Raw genomic sequence first — 27157 nt, 5'->3', positions numbered from 1 at the left:
CTTAGAAAGACATAGCCAAATGCAATACAGATCTGTAAGTATAGAACTGCACAGCTAGAATGATAAAGAACGGAAAAGAGTGAAGGAAGGCAGGAAAAATTATGTCAAAACGAAAATGAAATCAGGGGCATCGTAAGTTGAAAGGAGGAAACATTTTGAGTGAAACAAAGAAGTTACTAGAAAGTTGGAAAGACTACTTTCGAAAATTATTATCCTCACAGAAAAACAAGAAAAATTTTCTATCCAGAACATAAACAGAAAGTTGAATATATAACTTTTTTGTAAATTTTGAACAAGCATATGACTAGATGAATAAAAAATAATGTTTCGGGCAATCAAAGAGCCGAAAAAAGTCGTAAAAAATTACGAAAGAAACGAAAGTATTTGATTCAGAGAAAAAGAAGCAACAAAATACAAGATAACGGGACATGACAAAAAATTTAATTCAAAGTAAAGAAATGAGAGGGATAAGCTTGCATTTTTCAGTAAATCAAAGAAAAATGAGAGAAAATGATCAAGAAGAAATAAAAGTAAGAATCACGAAAAGAAACCAAAAATATGGAACGTTAAGAACATCAATAAATTCGAAATTTGAATCAATTTTCAATCTTCTACCACCAACCTCAGTTTTTCAACAGTAATTTGATCATTTTTAATCCTGATCATAGATAAGTTATTCTCGCCAGGGGTCTAACGGTCTCACATCTCACTCAATAAACAGTTCGGAGTAGGGATAATGAAGCCAGACTCCTTTCTCTCTCAAACAATAAGCCCTCTTCCACTCCCCTCACAGTTTTCGGCCACTGTTACTGTTTATCCATCGAGAGTAGATACAGTTTGCGATGCCACCGAAGCTGTGAATTATCTAAAAGAGGTTTTGAACTCATTGGGATTGCCAGGCTTGCCTCCGCATAATTCAGAACTGAAGGTTGGATCCACCACGGCTGTGCAACAGCACAAGATTAGTCATCACTGTCTAAGCCAGCATTTTAAATGGCGACTTCTGAGGTGAAAATATATTAATACCACGAATAACTATTACACCTACAGGTGTGCCAATTCATTTTCAACGACTGCAATTTCGGATTAGATTTGCGTTCGCAATTACTATTAATGAGTCTCGAAAGCAAACAATGTCTGTTTGTGGCTTGGATTTGAGCACATCCTGGTTTCCACACGGACAATTATATGTGGCACGCTCTGGAGTGGGTAAACCATACAGTTTGTGTAAGCTAAACATGTACTAACAAAAATATTGTACACACTGTAGACACTCAAAGGATAAACATTATTTGTAAGTATAATATATGTGGCAGAACAACGTTCTGGCCGGGTCAGCTAGTATATATATTATAGAATTGTAAAATAGTCTCATAGGAATGAATTGCATTTTGAATTTTTTTTCGTATCATAGCCATTACTGTTACATAAAAGACAACATTCTTGCAGATCGGCAACATTTAGATTGAACTCAATAAAACCATCAAGTGATCCATTCCAAAGATATCTTTATTCGTATTCCATTATAAAATGTTGCTAAATCCTAACCGTAATTGATTATTAAATCGATTTCCTCTATAAGAACCACTCTTTTCGAAAAGACTTGAGATTATAGTTTGTGGTTTTTCAGCTGTATCGGCAAATAATAACTGATAGTCATCTTGAGATAATGCGAAACAAATGGTGAGCTGTCAAAAATAATTGAGCAATTCGTCATTAAGATAACGGTTCACTTGGTAGGTTGCTGCAAACTGAATCTAAAAATATTATTGAAACTAATGGGAGAATTATTTATTTGTTGAATAAAAAATCACAGACGAATGAGAAATAAAACTTTCTGTTTTTTTGTGTTCTCATTTTTCATGGTGATCTCCTTGTAACGGCTACGTCCATCAATTTATCACAGATGAACTTCAGAAGTTAAAGTTATTAAATATTGATCACAATATCATTGAACCGTTGATTTATACTGATACCATCGAATGTAATGATTCTAGAGAGTGGTAGGTACTCAAAACTGTAATAAACATATTCAAACTTTGTTTTTTGTTTTTGTTCACACGCCATGTATTCAATACTAGAATTCAACACATGAAAGACATTAACAATCAGAAGAAGAAATTCTTATATCTTATATAGGATCACCTGAACCATCCCGCTAACATTCTTGACAGTTCGGTGAATGGACAAACACTGTCAATAGCAATTATGTCGGATTTATTACTACTACTTTTTAATATTTGTTTCCCTCGAGAGTCGTGCTGCTCTTTAGCTTAACACAACCTTCTGAGGCCAGAGGAGAATAAGAAATACCACGGCACCTAAGCAAACATAACACATAAACGTTTATGGTAAAAGCATAGTAACGTTTAGCATTCTAATGAGTCGACGTACAGTCAAGTGTGTAAACTTTGTGTGGGAGTCCGGATTTTTATGTGCAGGGTACAGTTAGTTTGGTTTTCCTTTCGAATATGTTGGTTTTGTGAAGGACGCTGCTCGAAAAAATTCCATTCTCGGTTTAAGACGACCGACTTCCAGCAGTAGGTTAACGCGAATTTTTTGGAAAATATCTTCAGAGTCAATTTGCTGATTAAGCTGAGTGGATGAACTCTCCCATCACTTCAATCTTCGGTCAGAACTGGCAGCAAATAGTCTCAAATCGTCTGAAAAATATTCAGGAATACCCATTAATTCTAGGAGTTTTCGAATCCCTTGACAACAGACAAGATTGTCAAGGTGTGCAGGTTTCAGTGAATTTGTGCCATTTACCTCTACGACACTATTTCAGAAGCCACAAAATCAATCATCCAGCCTTCTAAAACAAGGAAAATCGGCAGTACAAGCTTCAGGTGGATAGTTCATCTACATGTAGGAAGATTATAACTAAAACAGTAGTTGGGTCGTTAGAGAACCTTGTGAAGTATAAGTTACTACAAAAGTTACTACAATATTGACATGAAGTATAAGATTATGCAGATAACTCAGTCAGTCTAGTTCGTATAATAAGGTCCTAGACATTACAACAACACAATGTCTCAACATAGACTCATCCTAATCGACCATACTAGCAATCACCAAGAGAACCAAGACAGAGGTCTATGAAACTTCGACAAAGAGATACAATTGTCAAAGATAGCTCAATATCTAAGGGTGATACTCTATTCCAATACTCATACAGGGTGAAAGAAGTGACACTGATGCTAGCTTGAGGCAGTTATAAAGAAATATGGGTGCTAGAATCTGCATTGATGAATGATTATAAATAATGATAGCTGAATCTAAATTGAGGGAACTCCATATCCTCAACCAGCTGTAGGGGTAGCAAGATATTTTGTACGGAACCAAGTCACTGAATCTGTTTAAAATCTGTTTTTCCGTTAACCAGCTGTATCACCCCTTCGAACGACAACCCTCAGAAGTCGAAACTTGTACGAGCTAAGGATTAACGAGGTCTTACCTATTAACGTGTGATTCCTAACACACGAATGGGTTAATGAAAAACATAAGGAATACATAGACAGGGTGATCCATTCTACGTGGTTACTTTGTAACTCACTTGATAGGTTAGTGATTGATGAATCAATTATCCTCTTGGATTGGTGAATGATGATACATAATGAAATTTAAACCCAAATTGAAGAAACCTAAACCAGCTGTAAGGCTGGATATTTTGTACGGTACCAAGTCAGTGCATGGGTCAATGAAAATCATAAGGAATACCTGTGAACACATATACAATAACTTTTCTATAAGCACTTTTTGAACAAAAGTTCTTCCACTCTTTGAACACTGACTCTTCAATAATCTAAATCCTAGGAAATAGAGAATCATCATTTTTATCATTATCATCATTTGTACTAACTGGGACAGGAAGCATAATTGTTGGAATGAGTATCACAGAAAGAGACAAAGAAAATTATGAAGCTGCAGTATTTTCAAAGACTTGGTGAAAATGAGCATCTCAGCTAGCCTTCAAGCAGCCAAAATATCGGAAGATTAGTTTGAATCTCGGTTTGAATCAATAAACCCAACTAAAAAAACATTTTGCATGATATGCATATCTTTGTGATTATTTTTTTACACGCTTTATATTAGTTTCACCTGTATATTTGTCTGTTTGTTGTTTTTAACTCTCAAGCTCGGGATCTGTATTTGACAGAATTATCGACATTATTGCTTGATCTATTCGCGGACAGATGGCGCTGTACGCAACCTCCTTGATATATCGACATTATTGCTTGATCTATTCGCGGGCAAATGGCGCTGTAGGTAACCTTCTTGATATAACGACGATATTTAAAATTATTACTGCAAAATTTCTGTTTACTTCGAAACAAATTTTACAACTGTCCGCCCTCTGTTGGAAATTTACTATACTACCTGCAGTTATTGTTGTTTGAGAGGAATTTTACATTCGTGCGCCGTCTGTTGAAGATTTGTTTTTATTTGACAATGAATTGGACTAAAAAGTGAAAAAACTAAAAAGTAAAAAAACTAAAAAACATGCTTTTATAGCATATAAAACTGAAATTAAAAAATAAATGTAGTTTGAAAAACTAAAAAACACGCTTTAAAAAACATCGAATTAAAAAGTTAAAAATATATTTTTAAATAAGCTTAAAACAATAACGAACGAAAAATACTAGTTTTATTGTGAAAAAAGCGTGGGGACTTTGTGACAATGTTCTTTAAAAGCGTGTTTTTTAGTTTTTTTTTTACTTTTATGTATTTTTATTAATGAATTCAATTTTGTATTCCTTCCTTTGAAATTTCCTCACTTTATATGTAATGATTGAGAAATAGATAGCCAAAAAAAGTTTTTTGTGAAAATTTTCATGAATGTTGTACAAAAGATGGCCTTGACACTAGTTTTCTATTTTCCTGAATAGTTTTCACAAAGTTTCTCCACTAAGGTTCATTTACTTGGCAAGGTAGACTTAACGAACCAATTTGTCATCATCACATCATCATCCGCTTTACGGTTTTATTTTGTTTTCCACGTTTCATAATCTCCGATCTAATAGACAAGTGCTCGTTGATCACAATAAATCATTATTTCGTGTAAAAGCGTTCACGGCTACCCGCCGACTTTCCACTTAATTAATCTGCAACTACTAATTATTGTAATCAAAACCACATGTTAATGTTGAAGAACTGTTGTTCAACACTACTCTCGAGATGGTAAGTTAATGAATCCATCAATCTAGCAAGAAATTTCAGTTCATTACGTTTGTACAATCAACTAAAAATAATTTGGTACATTTAGTAATGTAGGAAAGCCTTTCTTCTTTCAATTACGAGCACAAAATTCATCATTCTACGATTTCAAGATCAGGGATTTTCTTATTTATGTGGCTTTCTCCGAAATGAAATGGCTAAAATTGTCATTTTCCTAAAGAAATAATAAACCTATCTGAGGAAATAAAAACAAGTATTGTCAAAAATCAGTATTTCAATGTAAATATATGATACTTCTACCGGACGCAACAAATAATAAACTCAGTAGAGCCAAAAGTATTTTGTTTAACTTATATTCAATATAGATTTCTACACAATATACAGGTCATGAATCGAACAAATTCGATATAAATGTTCAATACAATCATTTTCCAATGTCTGAAAACGAGAAAGATAGGGGCTTTGAAACATCATAAGCTTTCCACCATCATTTCATAATTTTTTTCATTTATCAACTCTTGCAACTAAATTTTCCGGCAGTTATCCTCAAATTATTATGCTGAAATTGTGCCTAAATGATTGATTTGGATGACAATGTTTGATAAGCAAACTGACGTCATTCTACATCCAATATTTTGGATATAGTATTTCTGAAAATGATACAAATCATATAATGACGTCATTGTCAATACAATATGGCGGACTGTTATTGTAAGCACTCACCTAAAATGGAGGAGTTTGCTGATATAATGAAAAATAAAATGGCGTCACAAAGAATCTTCCATAGCGGAGTCCCAAATATGGTGGACTGTATTCATGAATCCGAGTGATATTTATATTGATTGAAAGAGTTTAAAGGGGAAACATAAAAATGGCGGAAAACAAATTGGCCGCCAAAGGTTAGGGATAGTTCAGTGGTGTTCGAACAAATGTAGAGTTCAACTAGGGCCTACTGTCGGAAAAAACTTTCAAGATGATGGATTTGAGATGGCTAACAAATCACAAATAACTGAGCTGGTTTCCTTATTGAAGAACTAAACTGTACTGAATTAACAAGCAAACGGCCATGCAATAATGACGCATTCAATGAAATGAAAGGAGTAAGGAACGTTCCCTGCAATAAATAACTGAAGAATTAAACATAAATGAACCGTAGAGGAACTTTTTTGAAAACACGCAAAGAAAATAAACTTCAAATAATAAACAGATGAATTTATTCAATGACGTAATTTATAAGATGATTAAGAACTTGTCGCGAGATTTTTCTCCATAGATAAACAAGAATACAAAGTTGTAACTTGATCCTGACATGAGCATTTCTCCAAAAAAACTGTATGTCTATATGTATGGGTTTGATTTATTGTTTTTAAAACATATAAATGAAACGTGTGATGAATTGTTTGGAACCTTTGGTGTAGTAATGAATATTACTGTAATTTTTTCCTAACACCAAACCTTTATTTTAACACTTCGACACGTGTTTCGATCACGAAGTGATTATCTTCAAAAGGAAGAATTTACAGGTTTGATCTTTCTTTCCAACACCAAACCGCTATTTTAACACCTCGACACGTGTTTTGATCACCAAGTGATCATCTTCAAGAGGAACATTAAACTGGTTCAATATTGTAACACCTCGACACGTATTTTGATCACCAAGTGATCACCTTCAAGAGGGAGATTGAACTGACTTAATCTTTTTACACCTCGACACGTGTTTCGATCACCCAGTGATCTTCTTCAAGAGGAAGAATTTACTGGCTTATCTTTTTTTTCCCAAAACCAAACCGTTATTTCAACACCTACACATCGTGTTTTGATCACCAAGTGATCATCTTCATGAGGAACCTTAAACTGGTTTAATCTTCTAACACCTCGATACGTATTTTGATCACAAAGTGATCACCTTCAAGAGAAAGATTGAACTGGCTTAATCTTTTTACACGTCGACACGTGTTTCGATCACCAAGAGATCATCTTCAAGAGGAAGAATTTACTGGTTTGATCTTTTTTCCCAACACCAAACCGTTATTTCAACACATCGACACGTGTTTTGATCACCAAGTGATCATCTTCAAGAAGAACATTGAACTGGTTTAATCTTCTAACACCTCGACACGTATTTTGATCATCAAGTGGTCACCTTCAAGAGGAAGATGGAACTGGCTTGATCTTTTTACACCTCGACACGTGTTTTGATCACCAAGTGATCATCTTCAAGAGAAAGAATTTACTGGTTTATTCTTTTTTCCCAACACCAAACCGTTATTTCAACACATTGACAAGTGATCATTCTTATTGTTATTTCAACACCTCGACACGTGTTTTGATCACCAAGGGATCATCTTCAAGAGGAACATTAAACTGGTTTCATCTTCTAATACCTCGACATGTATTTTGATCACCAAGTGATCACCTTCAAGAGGAAAATTAAACTGGTTTAATCTTTCAACACCTGGACACGTGTTTCGATCACCAAGTGATCATATTCAAGAGGAAGAATCAACTAGTTCAATATTTTTTCCCAACACCAAACCGTTATTTCAACATCTTGACACGTGGTTTGATCACCAAGTGGTCATCTTCAAGAGGAAGATTAAACTAGATTAACGATTGCGTTATTCCAAAGATTGGTGACATACGATACAAATTCGCCTGTTGATCTTTGTTTTCGAAAGCCATATTGATGATCGCTCAAGATGTTGAATTTTCGCAGTAACTTTTTGGGTTAAACTGAGACGCTTGCCTTTTCTACAAGTATATAAAGTTTTCCATCACAGTTCTCATATTTTTACAGATCATTTAAGGTGAAAATACCCAAAGAATGTCGATAAAACTTCATGAAGTGTTATATTCATTTTTGTGAATTAATATACTATCATTTATAATAACCCTTTTAAAAAACACTCGCTTCTTCGGACCAATAATTGTTACTTCTATTCATTGTTGATTTATAAGCTTCAGTTTTAGAGGCATCTGCTTCATTTACTTTCGGTACTATTGAGTTGAAAAACTGAGTTAGTTGAAAAGAAAATATTTATTTAGATTAGGTATGGGTTCAATAAAAATGCTTCTGTTCAAATATTCTCCGTAATGAGCATCCAGAAAATAGTTCCTTCTGAAATTCAATTTCAGCTTTCGATTTGAATCATTGTCAAATATATACAATTCGATTGAAGTGTCTCCGCTCACAAGGTAATGTGCTAATAAGCTTGAACTGTCTCTAGATACTCATGAAATAATGCATATTCTTCATTGACCTGTTTCACATAGACTTTGGACACCGTTCGAGATGACCATATGTGACAAATTTCTTATTCTATCTTATCTGATTGACCCGCCTACTCATTTCTCCATAAAAATGTGCTTTCTCAAGACATACTCTCTGCTGTCTAGATCTTTTGCATTCGCTTCGCTGAAGCTCTGATGACAAATGAACGTCGATGTATAAAAACCCGCTATCTAGATGGTAAGCGTTGATTAATTCCCTGCCAGGAATTTCATCTATGACATAATAGATAAACTACAAGATTATGACGATGGTTATCGAAATTAAAATTAATATTTCATAATTGTCATGCTTTGACTGGGATTGCTTCACTGTTTTAGAAGTGTGGGAAAAGTAATGAGAAGGTGGGATTGGAACTGGAATAATATTTCATAATTAGTGCATAGATTCAAATACAAGGTGTTTATTAAACATGCGGCAAAAATTCAAGGAACTATTTCTTGGACTATTCTAAAAATTTCAAAAACTACACCTCAAGATTTGATCCCCACAAACAGTAGGGTTAGTGATTTGCATTCTCCAAGTTGCTTCACTAATATTCATATACCTACTAGAAGTAACCATAATTGAGATTACCTCCAACAAATTACCTAAACCTTTACCTGAAGTACATCTTCAATTATGATCACCTGAAGCCTATTACCTCACTTCTACATCAATAATAATTCTTTCTCGGTTTTTTAAAGAAAACAAGTTCAATAATGGTGATCTATTTAAATCAAGTTGATCATTCATCAGAATAATTTGAATTTTTAAGTTTATTAATTTCCATTGCTTCCAAATGATTCAGTTTTAAACCTTTATTTTCTATGTACAAAATTTCAAACTCTTTGTTAAAGATATAATTTTCTTCTGGAAGATGATTTGAATATGTTGAAATTATTTTCTTATTTACATATGTTCCTGAATTCTTCCTAAATGTTCTGCCAGTTTGACCAATATATACTTTAGGACACGTTCCACACTTCAATTTATATACTCCTGATTTCTCAAATTTTGATGTTCTGTCTTTATTATTTTTAACTAAATTTCCCAACGTATTACTTGTTCTATATGCAATTTTAATATCTCGTTTCCTCAAAAATGAAGCCACTTTTTCTGTTTTGTCCAAAATACGTTAAAGCTGTATAATTTCGATTATCTACCTTATCAATAGAAAAAACGTCTCAAATCGCTTTTGCGTAGACTTTTTAGGAAAGAATTTTGTTTATTAATTCGGCTTTAAACCCATTGTTTACCGCAATGTGCTTGATGATATTAAGTTCTTCATTGAAATTATCTATTGAGAGAAGAACATTGACTTATCTGTGAATCATGGTTTTATAAGCTGCTACTTTGTGTTGATAAGGATGAGCAGAATCTTAATTTATAGTAATATCCGTATAAGACGGTTTGAGATAAATTGAAAAATCATGTTTGTTGTTCATTCTACTAATTGTTAAGTCCAAGAAATTGAGTCGCCTGCTTCTAATTCAATAGTGAATTTAATGTTTTCAGAATTTTGTTAATATCCTCATGAAAAGAATCTTATTGCGTCTTAGTGCCTGTAAAACATAACAAAACGTCACTCACATATCTATGCCAATAAAAGAAATTGTTAATCAAAGAATCGACTTCTCTAGATTATCCATGAAAATTTCTGCAAGTAAGGGTCTTTTGAGGAGGAATAAATATTATTGTTAAATTGAAAATAATTTTGTTCGAGACATAACGACAGATCGACAATTATTTCTCGTTTTATGACTGTGTTCACTTTATTTTTCTCTAATAATTCTATTACTAAAGTAATAGTATCATCAGGAGGTATGCTGGGAAATACATTCTGCACATTGAAGGATAATAATTTTGTGTTGTATGGTAGAGGTATGTTTTCTATTTTATTGATTAAGTCATATGAATTCCGCAGACTGAATTTTGGTTGGAAGTTACAATGGTTCAAGATGATATTGATCAGCCTTTCTGATAATTTCACTGATGGTGCAGTGACAAAAGAAACTACTGGTCTAATTGGATAACTCTGTGTAGTTTTATAAGTGAATATAATTTACGAATTTGGAGGTTCATTTGAACTTTTCCCTTTGAGTAAAGAGTATGTTTGAATTTTTCAAAAACATCTTTCACTTGTCTTTGGAAAGAATTAGTTTGATCACGTTTCAGCATTTCAAAATTTCCTAAATTCAAGACATAGTCGATTCGGTCAATAGCAACCACAGGTTTTTGAAATTAACGGCCGAATCAACCAGAAAAAAAATTCAAAGAATATTTTGTTTGCGGCTTTTAAAAATGATCGCTGAAAGAATTTTTTTCTATGAAATATCAATGTAGTTATTAAAAAAACGAGTTCCAAGAGTAATCAACCTCTAAATATAACACTGTTGGAGGATTATTTTCTCATAAATAAAGTATTTGTTTCAACAACTGCGAAGCATCTTCATTTTTTCCGATGCTTCTGCCCCCTTATCTTTGACAGTACCGCCGCGACATTCTTCCATTGAATAATATCCCTCGATTCTCGGTAATCCGATGATCTTTAATTTAACTGTTGGTTAAATAAGGAAGCAGGCAATCAGCAGAGCGAAATTATGCAGAGAAGCAGGACCAATTTGGCGCAGGAAGACCTTGCACTGATTCTGGTGATTTTTCCTCAATTAAAACGCATCGTAACGAAGCTGCGGCTGATTATACGTATATTTCGAATATTAACGTTATAATTACGGGCGGAAAAATATCGTTTATACCTGCTATTTACCGTTCAAAGTAATCTCTCTTTAATGTTATAGATAGTCTGGTACAAGAACCTGTTATACGTAGCACGCAATGTCTGCTTCTTCGTTTAGAAAAAAAAATGAATAAAAACAGCCGTAATTTCATCTTTCAAGCCGCTTTCGTCGTTATCAGATCACCATTCGACAACAATCAAGTGGGTGAGAGTTGTGGTATCAGTAGCGAGGCACATAAACAGGGTGATCGATTCTACTAGGTTACTTCGTGACTCACTTGATGGGTTTGTGATTGATGAATCGATTATCCTCTCGGTATAATTTAACCTCACGGCTTGATGCATAGAGCCGCAACCCAAAGAGAGAACTTGAAAACGGAATTAGTGTAGAATACTCCCGAAATTCACAATAATCTCCAAGGAATTTGACGAAAAAAGAGGATATGTGTGAAAATAGTAGTGTTTGGGTTTTTCCATGAAAAATAAGTATCATTATTCAGCTCGATAAACAAAATTTGCTCTGACAGAAACCCCCAGTTTATAAAAAATCGCTTTCGTTTTTTTTTTGTTTGTTTATAGATGCATTGAAATGAGGTTAAAGAAGCGACGGTATAAGTCTGTATATATCAAATACAGAATATATAAAATACAAATAATACAGTGTGTAAAAACCAAATGGAATAAATTCATTATTTCGGTTACTGTACATATTTGAAAAAAAAATCCCGAAACACATCGAATGTAAATTATAATTTTACATTCTACCTACAACTTAATAATGCCACCCCTACCTTCAACCCCCTTCGAATGGGGGTTGAATGTAAAACGGTAATTTTTGCATTTCCGTTAATCTAACAATTCGTCAGACTTGAAGTTAACGAACTTTTAACTTGAATTGAAATACTGACAACTAATATTGTAACATACTAAACAAGTTGACAAGGCGTTTCAAAGTAACGTTGCCACGGAAATTATTTACAGTATTTTAAAGGATACCATCTAAAAAGAACATTGCTATGGAATGTTTTTTAAAATATGTACCGTAACCAAAGTCATGAATTTATTCCATTTGGCTTTTACACACTGTATAACAGGCACATTCATAAATAACAAGAGGTATTAAAACAATCAACACTCATCGATTGTATAGAGGCTAGTTTCAAAAAGTAGTTGTTTGGTTTTATGTTTGCATACTTATTCCTTGGTTATAATTTTGAAAAACTCCGGTGCATTATATAATCTCAGCCCCAAAACCTCAAACGAGTTCAGACGTAGAGATAAAAGTGTTTCGGGTATGTGAAAATAATTTCTGATGAGAGTATTACATTCATGAAAAGATTGGCTTTTTTCAAAAACTTCTTTATTTTTATGAATGTACATTAAAACTTGCGGGATGTAGAGACCAGGCAAAGGCAAAATTTTCAATTTTATGATTGTATCTGCCCGTGGTAATATGAAAGTAGACCAGAGTTGGCTAGAATTTCCTTCAAGTTTCTTAACAGATAACATTGCTTATTGAGTATATTAATGAGATTATCCCAGTGTTGAAGAAAATTGAGATTGCTGTCTAGAAAAAGCCTGATTGTGGCTCTTTTTCTCACATCCCCCGGCTCTATAACCGACTACCCCCACTCAATGGAATTACTACTTTGTTCAAGAATAAACTGAATGCTGACTTACTTGAAAGAAAGTTACCCTAGTCACTTCCGTAAGCTTATATTTCTATCCCCATTTCCAAAAACTGATAGTAGTTGACAATTAATGTTATTAATATTGTATTTTGATATATCGACTGTAATCTTTTGAATAGTATGCGTTTAAATTTTCTCAATACGAACTAATTTTTTTTCTGGTTACAGGTTGCAGGTTTCGAGAATTATGTGCCCTGACTAGGCGCAGTGAGCCAAGAATGGCAGCCTTCTTCATTTGCATGGTTTTGAGATCCAAGGAATCCAATAATCAGAACAACATTTTAACAAAGTGGTTTTATTAATTTTTTTCTCTTTTCTGACGATTTTCGTCTTGCCAGGAGCTGAAAACTATACGACAAATATCGTCTTGTTCTAGTGGTCGAGGAGGACTACATCAGGCTTATTAGGTTGTATGAACCTGACGGTTGAAAACAAATAGTTCAAATAGATTCAGCATTTCTCGTTTCAGGCTTTTAGACGCTTCGCGGCAAGCCCTGCCGCGAATGTCAGGAATCTCTATACCCATCACGCGACTACAGTAGACTAAGATGTTGAAGACATCATCCTGGCAGGCCATGATGAACGCCTCGATTCCCGACTTCAGGCCACTCGACGTAAGGGAAGCGAAGGTCAGGCGTTTCGATGAGCCAAGGTCTTCAATATGGTTGAAAAAGACTCCATGCATTGGCTTATCCTTGTATTGCCGCAGGAGTGAAGATATCTTTCCGGCTTTCATATGGGCCTTTTGCTAAACATGTTCCAACTCAGGGACCTCGTTCAGTATCAAAACTGAACCGAGTTCACCAGCTGCCCTGAAGAGAGATGCGCCAATTCCTACGACCATTATTATTATTATTATTGATAGAACTCTCAACTGCGTTGATCAGCTGACGCCCTCAGGGAATAGAGTAATAGAGATGTAGAAGTGATGATGACATAAAATATGTTATGACCTTGTTACTCCAATGCAGATTCTAATTTGAATTATTATTTCAATATGATCAAATATTTTCCAAAAATAATCATTTACTGATCGTTGCTAACCAATTTCTGGCAGAGGTCGCATGAAAAATGTAATACCTTTGACGTATTCAAAAAACACTTTACACTAAATAGTTTTTATAACAACGCAACACGTGTCTTTACGGAAGTAAACGTGTCTTCACGGCAGTAAAGACACGTCCGAAGAAGCCGTTGTATGACGAAACACGTGTTGAGTTTTTGTAAAAACTGTTTAGTGAAAATCTCACAATAGTGTTTTTAGATCAGGTACCTAGGTAAGTTATGGATTTTCATCAAGTATCGGCCAATTCCATCATATATGTAATATTTTTGGTTACATTCGTAATGCCTCATCAGTTATTGTCAAAAAGGTCTCACATGACAAGCAGTATCTTGAAATAACATGTTTTACTGTTTTGATGTAAATTTTACATACATGGTACACTATCACCCTCAATAGTGTACTTCGAAGTTTCGGAACCAGACACCATTCTTCCTTAGGAAGTTTTCCACATTTTTTGTGTAGAGATTCGAAAGAAGAAAATGATGAAGATCTTTTCCCAATTCTATCCGCCCTGTACATCAGCAGATAATGATTATCGCTTGTACATTACGTCTAAAGCGAATTTGCGCAAATGCACGAATTAATTTGCCGAAGTGCGTTATTAGTATCTGGAAATAAAATTATTGTTTATATTTATTTTTAGATAAGTCTCGGAAATTTACGTTGGAAGTTGAATAATATGACTTATTAATAGCTGCTGTTCCGATTCCTTCTTTATAGTCTCTCGCATATTTATAAAAGATGACGTTCGGGGGGAAACAAAGCGTACGTAATATAGTTTGGTAATTCTTTCGGAACATGAAATGTTTAGAAAAACAATTGAGATACGACATAATCTCAGCTTTTGATGAACCACAGAGTTCCCAGCTGACAAACTAGCGTGAGCGATAATCAGAATACAACACACATATAAAAATATATCAATGAGCTTTTTGTCGGAATTGTACGTTATTGCGGTAACTGATTAGTCTTGAGAAAATCAAAGTAAATTCACATCAACCATTCAATCAGCATTTTTTGCTCAAGTCCGCAAAGCAAACAACTTTTGTGGAAATGTCAACTGATTTCAGGAATAGGGACACACATGTTGAGAAGAAACATAGAAAATGCTCGTCTCCCTACCTGTTAATTACAACCACTTCAACTAGCTTCCTACTTCTTCAAGTTAGACACTAACCAGCCCAGCATAACCCTTTTCCTTTCATCAATGTCCTGTTTGTCCCTATTTTCCAGGAGAGTATTCGGATTCCCTCCTAGTTTTTCAACCCTATCTCATAACATGACCTAAAGAGTTTACAAACCTTTTAGATATTTTGTTGCAAGGTCTGTTTCAATTCTATCCGTCATCTGTGCCTGAACTAATATCAATTTCATCTCCTGCTTTCAATAGTGTCCTTACTTTTTGAAAAGTTCCTTTCATTTCTGTCGTTTTCTGTTTAACGGTTTTGATTGCTTCTTTCTTCCTTTCCTCTTCTTTTTGTTTTTTCTTCTGGTGTCTTTTCCCCTCAGCTTTCAATTTTGATTTTTCTTACATACAGAAAATGAAGGACAAAGAATAAATGCAGTGGTGTTAGGCTTACCGACAACTACATTCCTGGACTCAGCTTAACATTGCATTGTAATTGTTTTTTCAAAATCCCTTTGTTTTACCATAATTGATCATTTATCTCATTCAGTTTTGGCAATGAATGCCAATAATCAACAAATTTATGATTTACACGTTTTTTTAAGAAGTATTGTAATTGTTTTTTCAACATTTACATGATATACCCGAATTAATCATTCATCTTGATAAGTTTTGGCGCTGAATCCCAATAATTACCATATTTATGATTCACCTGTTTATCTAGATTTTTTCAAAATCTACTTTTTTTTATTCAGAGCTTTGGCAACTCAACACAACAAAAGTTCCAAATTATTCATTTATCTGAATAAGTTCTGCCATTGAATGCGAATAATGAACATATTTATGATTTATCTGTTTTTTCAAAAGATATGTTGTAATTAGTTTTTCAAAATCTACCTGTTTTACTCAAATCATTCAATTATCTGAATGACTTTTGGCATTGAATGCAAATAAATAGTTATGATTTACCTATTTTTTCAAAAGAAATATTGTAATTCTTTTTTCAAAATCTACCTGTTTTACCCCAATTATTCATTCATCCAAATAAGTTTTGGCATTGAATGGCAATAATTGATATATATTCATGATTTATTGAGAATTATTTATTTATCTAATTAATTTTTGTACCCACCTACTGTTATATAACAAAAATTGTACCTAGAATAGTTTGAGGTATATACTAGTGCAACTAATGAAACTATAGCGTGTTGATTAAAATTTATGAAGTGGTATTATATAATTATCATGATGGATAGTATCATTTAGTTGTTCTTGGTAGGTTATAAAGTGGTATAAACTTTTTATATCAAAGGAAAATCAAATCAAAATCCAAGCTGCTTTTCCCAATCGGCTTATATCAGATCAATTAACATGGTCCACTCGGTAAGTAGAGGGACCGCGAATAAAATAGTCTCCTATCTGCATTATGTTCATCAAAAGCAAAAAACACGATGCTAATTGCAGCAGCGAAAACGAAAGATACAGTGAGTTCTTTGAATGTGGGAGTAAAAAGTAAGTGGCCATTTCAGTCGGTCATACAAATCGAATTCTTTGCCGCGAAAGGTATGTCAATGATCTTTTAGAATGGTCCGAGTACAGATACAATCGGGCTACCGGTCCTTTATCGGATACTCGTTATATACTAATAACCTCTTTGTTCGAAGATGACGTATTTATCATTAGGAAAATCGTCTAGGGTCGGAGTGAGGTAATTGGTATCGAACGATGCAGAGTAGGCCAAGCAAAAACTGGAAATAAACGTCACGAAAACTTGCTTTGGAACCAGTATATGAGAATGCCATGACCATGAATGTCAAAATTGTCAAACGTTTTTTTTTTCAAATTCATGTTATACTTTTTTCCAACATTTTCGGAATTTTCGAGAATTACATGACACAATTTTATATCTTCAGGATGCTAATTACAAATGACGTTTATCAAACAATTGAATTAGCTCTCGATTGAACGAAATTGGAATATTATCAAATCGAATTATTTGTTGAAACGAGTTCTCAACCATGTTGGTGAAGCTAAAGCAAATAGGTACGTGATTTACTACAAATAATTCAAATTAATCGAGATAAAATGCAAAAACCCATTTTTTCTACCAGCAATAATTATATGTTGGGTATGTAGGTACAATTCCATAATAGTAGGCAGTAACTTCTCAGTAATATTATTATGAAAACATTGTTGACATTTGTGATTCTATATATTTTATCTTGCAATGCCGTACGGCACTGCAGACAGATCAAGCAAATCAAGGCAAAAACGTTAGTCATTTTTGAGAATTTAGTGCCTACTTTTTTGGAATTATAGTATACTTCGGTGATTTTAATGACTTTCTTTACTGATAATAAGTTGAACTGGAAATCATATACTAAGCAATCATATAAAAATCTTTCTTCTTAAATATTTTCCTTGCGGTGACTGCAGAATATTGTATTAACATAGTACCATTCACCTTTTCATTTTGATCTGAACTACGGTACTGGTTTATGGCCAACCTCTCCAATCAAGATATTTTAGTCTCAAAAGAATGCAGTGGTTACTGTCAGCCTTCATGATATTAGCCTTACTCTGAATGTAGATCACAAAGATATCCAAAGTTCGCCGACCAATTTTGGCAACTATTCCAAAAAAATCCACTTATGTTATCAATGGAAATAAAATCTGTGATGAACAAAATTCAAACACAGGATGACAGTGTTCCATGTAATTGAAATGGAAATTTTTCATACATTATATTGTGTAGCAATCATGTGTTTTTCACAAATAGTCGGTATAGGCATACTTGAAGAATGGCTATAAATCAAATCATCTGGAAGAAACCATTCGTTCAAGCCAGTCTCAACTACTCCCCTGGGTAATACCACGAAGGGCGTTCGATTATATCCGACAGGTCTGAGTGCAGGATGAATATTTCAATACACAATTTTAAGAACATCTCAAACAGTTTGTAGTTTGAATAACTTTTTTCGAGATCAATTGCCCTAACACCAAACTGATATTTTTGCACTCGACGCGCGTTTCGCCTACAAAGTTAGTATCCTCAGGAGAAGAAAATTGTTTTTCGGGTTTAAATCGCTCGTCGGCTCTGGCCGATGTATTTGCTGTTGCAATCTTGACAGCAAATACATCGGCCAGAGCCGACGAGCGATTAAAACCCGCTTCAAGGAGCATTGTGCACACATGAAATACGGAAGGATAGAAAAATCCAGGGTCTCCCAACATGCTCTAGACAAGTACCACAGAATTGGTGAAAACAATCTAAAACTGATTAAGCATGTGCATGACATCAGGCTACTCGATGCATGTGAGAGTCTAGAAATAGCAAAATGTAAGAACAGCATGAATGGCGATAAGGGACCCATCCCGTTTAGCCCGCTTTTTAATCTTCTGTTAGGAAGAGAATAATTACTAAGAACTTGCAGGTAATTAATTACCGAGAAATTCCATATTGGACTTCAGGTATACAACCTCAGGTAACAAATTTTAGTATATAAGGATTAATCAGACTAGACTAGGTATCAATTTTCTTCTCCTGAGGATGCTAACTTTGTTGGCGAAACGCGCGACGAGTGCAAACATATCAGTTTGGTGTTAGGGCAATTGATCTCGAAAAAAGTTATTCAACTTTCACACCAAAGGTTCCAATCTCATCGTTAGTTTGTAATTTGTTGAACTAAGTGCCACATAGAAAATTACTGTAAAAGTGGCCAATAGTAATTTATACAGCGTGTTATTTTTCCGTCCCCCAAGAAGTATATGCAAGGGAAAACATCTATCTGAGAATTTGACCAATGAAAAGAATAAATACACAATAACATCGAAGAAATGTATCAATTGAAATCATCATGGTGGTATTATTGGAATCAGACGTCAAGTAAATAAAGTAATGCAGATTGATAATGAATGGATCTTTGCCATATGATTTGATAGTTATAGTAACTGTTATTGTAACATTATTGTTCATTGATTTTAGATCTATATTCGTCTTCATTTGCCTAGCTCAGTGGTTTATTTTGGTTACTATCGATTTTACAGAATCAAACAAAAATCTTTCATGTCATTTTTCACTGGAGGGATGAAAAAATTCTGAACATTATTTCAGCTATTTTTGATGCTAATCAGAACCCGAAAATGTGTGCTACTTGCTCGAAAGTATTCCAGACGCTTGATTTTTTTAATTATTTGTTAATCAATCAAAAATATAGTCGATAATTTTGTTAACCTATCTATAACCTATTACCTAAGGTTTCACAAGCAACAATTGGGAATGGTTAAAATATTATTCATTGTAATGCGTTATTAATGAACGTGTAGGGAAACATTTATTATTTCTCTCATAAACATGGCATGATTGGTTTTCAGACTTTTGCAATTTTGTATTGATATATTCAAAATTCCTAAGCATGTCTAATAATTCCCCAATGATGATTTCACGCAGAATACCTAAATTCAGTTTTATAACCCTGAAAAACCTAAGACACACCAAAATAGGCATGTTTACATTTTATTAATTGTAAAGATATTTCATCTGAAAAAAAATGTATTTATGTTTGGCCAAAAACTCCAGTGAAATTATTGCGATACAGTCCATTTGAAAAATAGTATCAAGTAGCAATTGCAAAGTAATGGTTGATGTTGATACGGTCCTGCGTATCATAATTCAAGTCAAAGAAACAGACCACCTGTGTTCATTTGTGTTCTCTTCAATAGGCATTATATTGCCTTTGAATAAAATAAGGGGCCCAATTAAAAACCCTACTAAAAAACTAATTACTCAACAGCGTGGTTTGATTAAAGTGAATACATTGTTATCGTCTTGTGTTTATTTTTACAATTCGTGATTGATCATTCTGTGATTTCGAGATTCAGACGTATTCTAGATTGATATCCTTGTTCCGCAAGTTGAACTTTTTGAGCACAACTTCATTATGACTGATGAAACAATAGTTTAATACAATTTTTAGAGACATTCAGGCATACAGTGTATTTGGGTATAAGTTAACCTCACTCAACAACATATATTACCAAGAATACTACAAAATCCATTCTCAAACTCAAGTATTTCTGATTTCTGATTGTACTAAGAAAATGTATTGTACGTACTTCCATTCTGCTTTTTTATTGTTTGCATATATTTCACAATTCACTTATCGATTCAATTTCATTTCAGGTCACACTAACTGTTTTTCTTTATGAATTAGCGTTCTTACAATTTTTGCTATTCATTTTTCTTTACTTTGAGATTACTTTTGCTTTCACCGAATATTACAGTCCGATTATTTTCAGGACTTTCAAAAAAATTTCAACATCAGTTGAATAGGACTCTCGGTAGAAGTTATTTCATTTTATTGAAATCTCAATGTGTTGTTCTGTCATCTGTCAGAAATTTAGAGCCGCCATATCGATAATCGATCATCGAGATTAATAAAGCTACGATTTAATAAATAATAAACATAATCCCTTACCGTCACCGAAAAACACATTCACACTGGAGGCTTTTTGGTGAGAAAAATCCCAAAACAAATATTTCTCTATGACCGGCACTTCACAAAAGAATATATTTAGAGTATCTACCTTCATCTGGGCGATTCTATCCACAGTTCACGACTGAATATGGCATCAATCTTTTCTGGCAAAATTATACAAAACCGTGTAAGGGCGAGATAAACTTATTTGAACACGATTGATATTGACGATTGCCCATACAGTTTTTCGTGTTTCTATCCAGCTGCTCAATGCAGATATTTCAGCGCCATTATCGTGTTTAAAATGGTGGCCGAGACTCTGAAGTTTTGAAAAATAGTCTTTTCGAAAAGTGTGAAACAATTGATACAAAATTTATATTTGAAAATTTTGTGACACCACCATATTGTTGGTTGAAATGTTTCTTTAAATTTATTTATTTTGTCCGTATGTTTGTGACCATGTACGATAAATTTTGACAATTTTCACTTCTGATTTGAGAAAAAACTGAGATTAGAACATGTAATATAAAATTGTACTCACACGAAAAACTTTAATCTTCTTGATTTGAAGAAAACATCTTTGTAAATACTTTTTATTGCTGTTTTCAGTTACTAACTCTTTATACAAAATCAGTTAAGACATATGTAGGTTAAGTATTGCAAAATATAACTTGTGAGGCATGGATAAATCATTCATAAAAACAATCAACTGATTAATTAATACATAAGGGAATTCTTCAAATGTTTTTGCCAGTTTTTGGATCAGAAGATTCAAATCTACTGAAACTGACGGAAAGTGAAGTAGTTTTCATCCAAAGCGGTCGTAACTACTTTAATCTGAATTCCAAATAAGAATTTATACTCTTATGTCGTTAAAAATACATTAAAAATATACTGTATAGTCTATTTTGAATAACTGAAAAGATCAGACGTTTAACTGCAAAATTATTGGTAATTTTTCAGTCACACAAAAACTTTTCGAAATTTGAAATTGAATTTATATTATGAAATAGGCAGTCGTTTAGAAAAATTCCTTTTCTTGTTTCATTGAAAACAGTTTAGTCGATATAAATTGAAAGTTTTTGGAGTTATTGAATGAAGAAATGTATGAAATATATAGTTTTGTTGGCAGGGTTGCATAAAGTTCAAGTAAAATCTCTATTAGGTACACCTAATTGGGTTTTAACGCTATAATTTTACTACACTTCACATGTTTGTAATACCATATTAAATATTTCAATATCTGCACCAATATCTTAAAAAAATTGAAAAAAAACTTCATTGCGTCTCTATATAACATAATACCTACTAGTATATATCTCGCTTACTTCCGTGAAAATATTAATTCTGATAATAATTACTCGTATTACTCGTATATTGAAAATCTCATGAGGTCATTGTCATTATCATTGATATGAATATGAAAAAAGTATCTATTATGAAAATAAATGAATATGAATAATTTTGAAGTTCAATGAAATTTCTGTATTATAGTTGGCTTGAAATGTTATTTGTACACTGTTCGTCAGGCAAAAAATAATTGTTAGACAAGCATATTCAAATTCTTAATTTCAAATTTTTTTTTCGAATTGGATTTGGGTACCTATTTACATATAAACCACAGATATTAGAATAAATGTGTTTCATCTTCAGCTAGAGGCTCTAATCAAGTACTGAAAAATTGCATTCCTGAAAGTGCCGACGCGAGCTCCTGAAATTTTCAGCAACATTTCAGGACTTCAGACAACTCGATTATTGATCCACTATGACCTTCATCATGAACTCTGTCTCAGGACGATCAACAGGTTGCAGGATGTTGTAACAGTTTCCGTAGTAGAAGCGATGTGTTTGTTGTGTTCTTGATTGGAAAGATACGCTTATGAAGCTTACTTAATTAGTTTGTTTATAGAAATAATGAATGGATTTATACACAGACTGTTAGTTGAAATTGATTATCATCACTATCGAATCCGAAACTGAATTAGGTGTTATAGATAATTGAATGAACTTCTGAGTCTAATGATCTTTCATCTCTCCTGACGTTTCGACAAGCAAGTTGATATCATCGGAATTAGAATTTTACTATTCAACTCAAATCACGAAAAATTTTTGGGTGTTTCTTCTTAAAATTCTATTCCATATTTATTCTACACAACAAACAATGGTTTATGGAATTTTTCACCGGGATTTGATGTGTTTTTGTTTCAAATCTAACCTATGTAGCAACTACTTATCCAATAAAATACTGATATATGCCACAGAAAATAGGTTTGCGAAAAATTTCAGAATTTCTAATGTTGCAAAATAATTCCAAAGATTTACATGTGTCAAGCTGTCGATTGTTTGAATTGTTCTTAGCATCAAATAAACATTTAATTGAAAATTGAAATAAACCTGCAGTTGAAACGAATTATGTTTTTCTACAATCCAAAACAATTATGATTCATTGAAAAAGTTATTCGTTTCGGAAATACTGAACAGTTGATTATTTGGATAGTGTATAGAAAAATAAAGAAATAAGTGATGATTTTTGCTTTTCCAACCGTTTTGATAAAAAATTGTTTCAAGGAAATTAGTAGATGTTGAAATTATCCTACGGGGGCCTTTACTAAAATTACTATATACTCGTATACCGTATAGATTCTATAGATCAAAATTATTTCAGATATTTCAATAATTAAACAGATTTTGAACTTGATAATCTGAAAGGATTGAATAAAAAAACACTTATTCACTTGTTATTGACAATAGTATCATTGATAACTTGGAAAAAAATATTCTTACTGATTCGAAAGGTTTATATTACTTGCACTGTTGCACTGTTTGGAACCTTTGGTGTGGTAATGAATATAACTGGAGGAAGAGGAAGATTAAAGTTCCTCTTGAAGATGATCACTTGGTGATCGAAACACGTGTCGAGGTGATAAAATAACGGTTTGGTGTTGAGATGAAACTCCAGTAATATTTAGGTTTATATTAGTCAACATATTGATCGTTTGAATTGGACTTGCGGAATTGGTTTCCGCAAAGAATTTAACATTTATTAACTTTGATTATGTCTTCAGTCAATTTTTTTATCTTCATTTTGTATCCATAAAAAAATATGCCTAGATGAATAAACCTGAAATCAGTCATTTGGAGGCAGTGAATATATTTGAAGCAGAATTATTGCAACATTTGACTTGTCAAAAGTCACATTGATAACTCATTTATAAAAATATTCAACTGGATTATAATTCCATTAAAAAAATGTTCAATTGCCTCTAGCAATTTTCAGATAATTACAAGACTCAATGATGGTTGTTTCAATCAAAAATATTGGTTTTTAGAATCAAATAGCTATTTGATGAATACAAATAAACCTAACTACATAATTTGATGTACCTAATTAATTAGAACTTCAATTTAACTACGTTTTATTACAATTCAACAATTTAAATCCCGCACTCAAAATACTGAACAGTTGATTGTTGGGGCAGTATATGATGGATTTTAATTTTTCATTTATAATTTCTGTGACAGCTTTCTTGAAAATTCTGTTAATAATGTATCAGACTAATTCGAAATATTTTTAAGTATATGCCATTGTATTGGATGTTTGATTGTAACACTTGTAATTTCCACAATGAGGTTAGGATTTATTGAATTTGAGGTATTTCAAAATGTGATATATACTTGTTATGCTGCTATTCGACGTGATTTAATTTGTTTTTTTGCAATTTTTTATACAATTCAATTCTGGTTTGACGAAAATATTTTTCGTGCTCAAAATGATGAAAAAAGCATGTCACACACTGGGTCTTCAACTGAACTGAGCAAATCCACATAATGTTCGAGAATGCGTGGTACTCACCAGCGAAAAACTTTCGTAGATAAAAACCCAACAAGAGACGATCTTCAACAGTTCTAACACTATCGCAACAAAACAAAAACTAAAAACGAGCCCACTAAAGAGTGTCACATCACTGTCTAACACTACAATCCACGCGGTATCAATGGGAATGGCCTACTGCGGACACGTTCTCACCCAACGATGGTTCGTTTCCGACTAAAGTTTCGGAAATGCTGGCACCCACTGCCGGAGTGGTGGGTCGCCCGCGTTGATTCGCTAGTGGCAGTTCTGCCTCCGCGGCCTTTTTGACCCCCACCTCCCACTTTGCACCAAGAGGCGATTGCACTTACGCCGGTGTGTCCACATAATACGTGGAGTGTGTTTCGCCAGCTTTCAGACTGCGACGCTCGTAGTCGGAAAGCACAGAGCAGGAACGAAACTAATGGGTCCAGGAATTAAGAAAAGAAGCAATTGTTTTTGGAGGCTTCACTTCTGGTGCTAGCAATTTCAGTGCAGGAAAACTGGAAAAGAAACGGGAAATATTGCAAAATGCCTGGCATTGGATGGTTTCTGACACCCGTAAATGCATAATAATAATAATATTTATTTACCATTCAATGAAATGTGCAATGTTTAAAAACATTTAAGGATTTATAACAGAATGATCAGTAGATTTATCAGTTAGGCAAATGAATAAACAAAAACCCACATAGGCTAAGCCTCTACGTGGTTATTTATTATTCAAACAGGCCTACAAGGCGTTATTACAAGAATAAATTTTTTTTTAAATATTCTAATACCTAATTTATTGAATTGAAGTTTTTTATGAACTGTGTAACGAGTTTGTTGAAAGCGCTGAATGAAACTGTCCAATCTATATCCATCAGTAAGTTGAATGTATTGGCTAGTTGCAAAATGATTATGAGCGGTTACCTACCTAGTAGTACAAACTAAAGGTAAATTGAACATAAGAGAATTTCTCGTTCTTCTTGCAGGCACATTGAATCTTATCCGTGTAAGGAGTTCAGGAGAGTTGACTTCATGATTCAGTATTTTGAATAGCAATATCAATATATTCTGGTTTCTTCTATTGTCCAGAGACAATATTCTGAATTAATTTCTCAATTGTGCTGTTCCAACTAATCTGTAGTCAGGATAGATACGATATTTTTTGTAGTACAAAAATCTTAAAAAAATTTTTTAAATTTTTTCTACTTCGAAAAGTGTAGTTTGATATTCTCCTAACCAAATTTCTGATCCGAATTCAAGTTTCGATCTGACTAATGTGTAGTACAAAATCTTTATAGCTTTATAGCTTCTATATTGGAAAAATATGATGTTTGTTTTACTATGAAGCCTAACATACGGTTTGCTGATTTAATTATATTTTTTACATGGTTTGAAAAGGATAGTTTATCATCACATGTAATACCCAGATCTTTCATTTCCATAACGCTTTTTAACACCTCTCCTTGCATCATGTAATCACATATTATCGGATCTCTTAACCTTGTTATTCTCATAACACTGTATTTTTTTTAGACTGAAAAATAGTTTATTTTTACAACTCCATTCGCTAACATATTGCAAGTGATGCTGCAACATAACACTGTCTCTGACAGTTTCAATTTTTTCAAAAATTTTGAGATCATCTGCAAATAACAAACATCTTGAATACCTGAGAACTGAGGGCAAGTCATTAATAAACATAGGTAACAAAGAGCAAGGGTCCTAAATTGGATCCTTGTGGTACTCCAGAATTAGCTTCATATTTCCCCGTGTCATTTCCATTATGCTTAACTACTAAAAATCTATTTTCAAGATAACTTCCGAACATTTTGAGTGTGCTATCAGAGAGTCCAAACTCATTCATCTCTGTTAATAGTACATCGTGATCGACTTCGTCAAAAGCCTCTTTAAAATCAGTAAATATTACATCAAGTTGTGACTTACTCTCAAGTGTTTCATACCCTGTAGAAACATAGCTGAATAAATTTGTATTAACAGATTTTTTGGAAACGAAGCCATATTGCTGAGGCATTTTACTATTCTCAACCATATAATCTTGAATATATAATCTGTTCAAATAATTCAGAAGGTGCCGGAATTATTGATATAGGCCTGAAATTTTCAATGTCCATCTTGTCACCTGATTTGAAAATGGGAGTAACTACAGCCGTTTTACATAAACCCGGAAATTCATTTGTTATCAAGAATAAATTAAAGATATGTAGCAGAGGTGTTGCCAACCATTCATTTACACCTTTCAGTATATAGGGTGGAATACCATCTATTCCAGCTGCCTTCTTAGGTTTCAGTTTTTTGATTGCTTCTTCATATTCAGACTGTGTAACTGATTGCATGTTGAACGTATCATTTGTTACTGAAATACCACTCACACAGTCAGAGTATGATTGATACGATGACTTTCTTTTTGAATAAACAGAGGCAAAAAACGTTGCAAATGCTTCCGCTGTTTCATTGTCTTCAATTTTTTTTATATTCATAGTTCCCTATACTATCATTTTTATTTTTTCTGTCATTCACCCAATTCCAAAAATCATTAATATCTGTACCCAACCCAATGAATAATCTTTCCTCTTATCTTATTAGTGTCTCAATCTTCTCTCATACTGTTGAACTGTACTGCATAATAATCAGATACAAATCTTAATTTCCTAAACCTCTCTTTCTCCTTCAGCAACTCTTTAATTTCCTTTGTAAACCAAACCTTATATTTCTTTGATTTTTTCATACACATTGTACTTTGGTACACATT

At 33.3% G+C, this 27157-nt stretch overlaps 1 protein-coding gene across 1 annotated transcript in view; it reads right to left on the bottom strand.

Moving 5' to 3' along the window:
* The window catches only part of LOC111502363 (uncharacterized), a 132607-nt gene extending 107973 nt beyond the window's left edge, over positions 1–24634 (bottom strand). The window contains exon 1 of the mRNA XM_074176933.1: positions 24400–24634. The gene's annotated coding sequence lies outside the window, so the exon portion shown is untranslated. The remainder of the gene's footprint in view (positions 1–24399) is intronic.
* Positions 24635–27157: the final 2523 nt, after the last annotated feature.

Source organism: Leptinotarsa decemlineata, unplaced genomic scaffold (genome assembly GCF_025532065.1).
Source record: "Leptinotarsa decemlineata unplaced genomic scaffold, Ldec_3_MD MMD2_tig00002082_RagTag_RagTag, whole genome shotgun sequence".
Taxonomy (NCBI): domain Eukaryota; kingdom Metazoa; phylum Arthropoda; class Insecta; order Coleoptera; family Chrysomelidae; genus Leptinotarsa; species Leptinotarsa decemlineata.
This window is presented reverse-complemented; position numbering and strand designations above follow the sequence as displayed.